The sequence below is a fragment of the Kogia breviceps genome, chromosome 5 (assembly GCF_026419965.1).
Source record: "Kogia breviceps isolate mKogBre1 chromosome 5, mKogBre1 haplotype 1, whole genome shotgun sequence".
Classification (NCBI taxonomy): Eukaryota; Metazoa; Chordata; class Mammalia; order Artiodactyla; family Physeteridae; genus Kogia; species Kogia breviceps.
Genome location: NC_081314.1, coordinates 4,915,394 through 4,920,241, shown reverse-complemented (window position 1 = coordinate 4,920,241; position 4,848 = coordinate 4,915,394). Strand labels below are relative to the sequence as shown.

General features: G+C 45.8%; 1 pseudogene; it reads right to left on the bottom strand.

Annotated features, from left to right (window-relative positions):
• Positions 1–2,103: 2,103 nt before the first annotated feature.
• On the bottom strand, positions 2,104–3,772 carry LOC131757057 (checkpoint protein HUS1 pseudogene; annotated as a pseudogene).
• Positions 3,773–4,848: the final 1,076 nt, after the last annotated feature.

The window sequence follows — 4,848 nt, the reverse complement described above, 5'->3', positions numbered from 1 at the left end:
CTGGTCAGACTTTTCCTTCAGGCTCTGGCTGAGCTATGGAAACTCAGATTCAGAGCTTCTCCCTGAGAGAGATTTTAGGGGGAAATGACAATGTGGTGCTCAAATACAGACACTTCCTTTCTCAACTGGCTTTGTTTCAAGCTGTTCTAGCATCAGAAATCAAAATCCCATTCCACCTGTTCCTCAGGAAAGACAATTAATCTTGTCCAAGCCAGTGGCCTTTATTTAAAGATCACGGGTCTATCTTCTGTCACCACAGGGTACTGGCTAAAGTTTAACATAAGCCTAACTACTACAGAGGATTTATAGGTTCATGAGAGTTTGCTAACAGATTGTTATAAATGATTGGGTTTTCTCGATTCATAAGTTATCCAAATTATGTTCTGGCCTGGTACGAGCCTTATCATTCTTCATGACGACAGGCAGTGCCTGACTCAAGCCTTCTTACTTATGCGTGGCTCTCACATCACCTCCCTTCTGGACTCCGTGGGACCCCACCCTTCCTCACCACCCTTGCATGTGTCGCTTCTTTCCTCCACATGCTGCAGGTGAGAATGTATTTCCCTTCTTCCCTCACAATGCCCTTCCCTGATGCTAACCCTATCCTTCTACCCCCATTCGCATCAATGTAGAGTGAATCTGAACTCCTGCACCTCACCCCACTTCAGCCGTAGAAACTGCCCCCATGGCCCATCCCTCTCCTTTTAGCCTTTGGGCCAGTGCCGCCCGTTCTTTCACTGATCCTGTTAATGTCCCCACGCTGCCACCCCAAAGGCCTGTGCCTCCAACAAGATGCACTTTGCCCTGACACTATCCCTGACATAGAAACAAACAACCCCAGCTGGTAAACATCCCATCTGTGAAGGTCCTGGTATCTATCTCTCTTAGTCTTTTAACTACTCCCCACTAATCTTCACCTCCTGTATCCGATATCCCGTCCATCAATTGTTACCCCTGGCCTGAACTGTCAGAGGCGAAGGAGCAGATCTGCAGGGACGCCAATGAAGTTTAATCTCCAGGCGTCCTCGCACAGCTCCCTTCCGAGGTCCCGTGTCTAATCTGGTCTTCCTAATTGTGTATTCATCTTCTTAGAGAAGACCCCCATACGTTATAACCTCTGGCCACCACGAAACCTGGCCCTGCCCCTGTTTGGGTGATCATTCCCTTGATTATCTTGGAATTAGAGGAATGTTTCCACTCTGTCCGCCTGCTGCTTCTAGGAAAAAAGTGCTTCTAGAACCACAAATTGAACTTTGCATGCCCTCAACCTTAGACACAGTGTTAAACCTGGTGGTTAGTTTTAATTATATGGCCAGTGCTTTGTTACAGCTACTTTTTTAGATTAAATAGGTTTTAGCTGATTGGCTTTGGAAACCAACCACCGAAAAAGTGACTTGTAAACAAACTTCTGGAATGTAAGCCATTTGTAAATTGCAGGCTTCAGGGACTTAACATTAACAAAGCCCATAAACCACGTGTGGAAATCTATGTATAAATACTGACATTTTGTCATATGAAAAACGTTACTCATTAAATTCAATCAAAGGACGTAGCAAAATTTGCAATATCCGACAAGTCATGATGTGTAATTATAGCAATCAGTCACCTGTATTTTCTGGGGCAGTTTCCATTTTAAATGTTCTGCTCTATGATCACCCTGGATGACTCTCTAGTTCATCATTATAGACCCAGAAACTAGTACAGTGCCTGGCACACAGTGGCACTCAAGCAATGCATGCAAAATGAATGATTGTATAATACTGTTTGGCAGACTATGTGCTCAGCTTTGGTGTTTATTTTTTATATATGTAAATTCCTATAAGGAGTATTTAATGAGTATTTAATCAAACGGTACATACCATTTTAAGGCTTTCCATATACAGTAAATACCAAACTGGACTCCAAAAAAAGCGCTATCGAGTCACACTCCCACAGCAGTGTCTGAGGGGACGACGTATCTCCCTGATCACCTCACAACAGGTGGTTCTTACCCCCTGCACCGAGAAGAAGCTGTAAAAACACACACGCCCAAGCTTCCTTTCAAACCCCCACTAGAATCCACGTAAAGGGACACAACCACATCTCTTCCAAACGATGCTCTGCTCATCGGACAGCATCCACCGAGGACACGAAGCCATCAAACACCTCCCGCTCCTGGGGCAGAGCCAGAATTCCAGCCCAGGACTGACGCTGAGGCCACGTTCCAGGCCGCCTCCACCAGGCCCTGGGGAGCACGGTGGGCAGGTGGTCCCCGCGGGGAGGAGGACGAGGTGCTTGGACTCTTAGACATCCCGGACCCAGTACAGGATGGCCCCACACTTAGCCCAGACATGTTCCCAAAGCCACACGGGCCTGAGCAGGACCACCCAGGACAGCCCTCCACACGGCAGCTCCTTCCACAATCACAACCAGCCAAAGCGTGTCTCTAAAACCCAGAGAGCAGTTTAAAACGAGACCTCAACATCTGGAGATGTCAGTCTTGAAGTAAGTTAATTTCTCAAATTACATTCTTTCTTCTAGACGGACTAGACTGCTATTTCCTGATCCAGTGAAATTCTGCCCTGGGAGACCTGTTCAGTACAGCAGCACCGTCGTCTCCCCGGGCCGCCACGTCTGCTAGCTCCCCCACGGGAGGAAGGGCCACCTCGCTCAGCAGCTGTGTGGGAGCCGCGGCCGAGGCAGACACTGAGCCGCAAGTCCTGCTGACAGTCGGGACACCCGGCTTCGCCACTCCAAGGAAGGCCCCCTTCGGCCGCGTCATGCAGAGAAAACCTGAGCCATACATACAACCGTCCCAATCAGGTCTCCCTAAATGAACACCACGCAGAGCTGAGGGAAATTATATCTGGTTTTACGACATTTTAAAAATTGCACGTAAACTTACTTTACCTTAAAACGAAGACGTTCTTCACTCTACGACATAAATCTCAGCAAGATCCTTTTTGACCCACCTCTGCATGTGGCCTTTGTAGGATTTACTTGTCCAGCAAGGAACCGTAGGAGCTTCCTAATGTCTATGTGCACTTCAGCCACTTGTTCTGAGTTTCTATCTTGAGAAGCATTTTTAGAAGCTAATGGAGGATTCTCAAGATCTTTAAAATGAGTTGTAACACACACTAGTTCAGTTTCTACTTTCAAGTTCAATTCTCCATTTAGGTTTGCTTCAATGATCAGGTGATTGCTGATGTTTTTCCATCTTCTCCACAATGCTCTTCATAGTCTTCAAGACTGGTAAATAAATACTAACATCAGTGCCTGGGACCGTCGGTTCTTGTAAGGCCTTCCACAGTTTTCTAGGAATAACCTTTACAGGGATGTCACGTGTCACAACACGACTAGTGCTTGACACGTATGATAACAGCTCTATAGAAACTGTGCGGAAGGGAAAATGTTTATTAGTCAGCTTGATTTTCAAGGTTCGGGCATTCTGGGCAGTTTTCAAGGCTCGAGATAAATTTTCCGATGTTAGCTCTAAATAAATCGCATTGTTTTCTGCGGAGACACCTTCCATTTGAAATTCGCTGAAGAAGTTCTCCTGCTCCAGCTCACACCACATGCTCACCCCTCCACGGGCCACCTTTTCAGAGAGGACGAAGTTCCACTTCTCCGGGCTGACACGCAGAGTGCAGGTTTTGGCAAGCTTGGCTATCATGTTACTGACTCGCGTGAAGTTGTTCTGACAGGCCGCATCCACGAGCTTAGCCCGAAACTTCACGGCGCGACGCAGCCCGTGCGGGGCGCTCGTGCGCGGCGCGCTCCAGGGACCCCAGCCTTACGCTGCCCGCCGGAAACACCACCGGGGGCCTGGGTTCCGCCTGGCTCGGCCGGACGCCCGCCCGCGGAGGAGAGGAGGGCTTTCGGGTCGCGCCCCTGGGGTGACGCCTGCTTTGGGTTTTAAGACTACGGTCACTGACTATTTTTTATAATGGGCATATACAAACAACTTAACAAATCTTTTTATGACTTTTAAGTCTATATGTTGGCAATTATGCAAATGTATTTAATTTTCCAAATCTCATCTGCAAAATAAAATGGCTTGGATTTCAACAGAAGAAGTAATATATACATTAATGTCTCTATCCTCAGTGAAACAATTATTTCCCAGATGATTATCAGCCTCTTCCAGAATACTGTGTTTATTTTCTTATTCATGCGGAGGAATGCTTTTGTATCAATTTTGGCATGTAAATAGTTTTATTTTTAAATAATCTGTACAGTTACAGCATTCTAACCTCCCACATAGTTCTGCTAAATGCTACAATTCCGTTACACACACTCCAATTTTCAGTCTAAGAACTCATTAACTTTCAGTGAGCCTATGGATTCCCTCCAGCAAGTAGATTAACAAGGTGAATATGATGAAGAAAAATTTTTATTTAAATTATCTTAATCCTTCTAAGAATCCAAAAGGATTAATTATAATAGAGTGATGACCAGGAATGTGTTTGATTTCTGTATTCCTGGACCACACCAGGATTACAAATTGGTTGCAGCTTCTCCACTGCCTCTTGTCCCTCCTTTTCTACCCCTTCACCCCAACAAGAGAAGTTGAGGGTCAACTGTTGGTGTTTGGGGAACACATTTGGAAAAAAAAAATAGCAAGCAGTTTTTGGTGTTTTTTTTTTTTTTAATTTCAGATGGAAAATAACTTCTTGGGTCTAGGAAAATTTATAGCTTTGGAGCTAGTTTGGGGATGGAACCATTCATTTCTCCATCAGAATACCAGTCATTAGCACAAAGATATGTTCTCCTGATACCATTGGTTCTTCTCCCCACCCCGTCTCCCACCCACCCAAGAACACTCCAGAAGAAAGTTCTTTTCCTGTCCTCTTTTATTCACTACAAGCG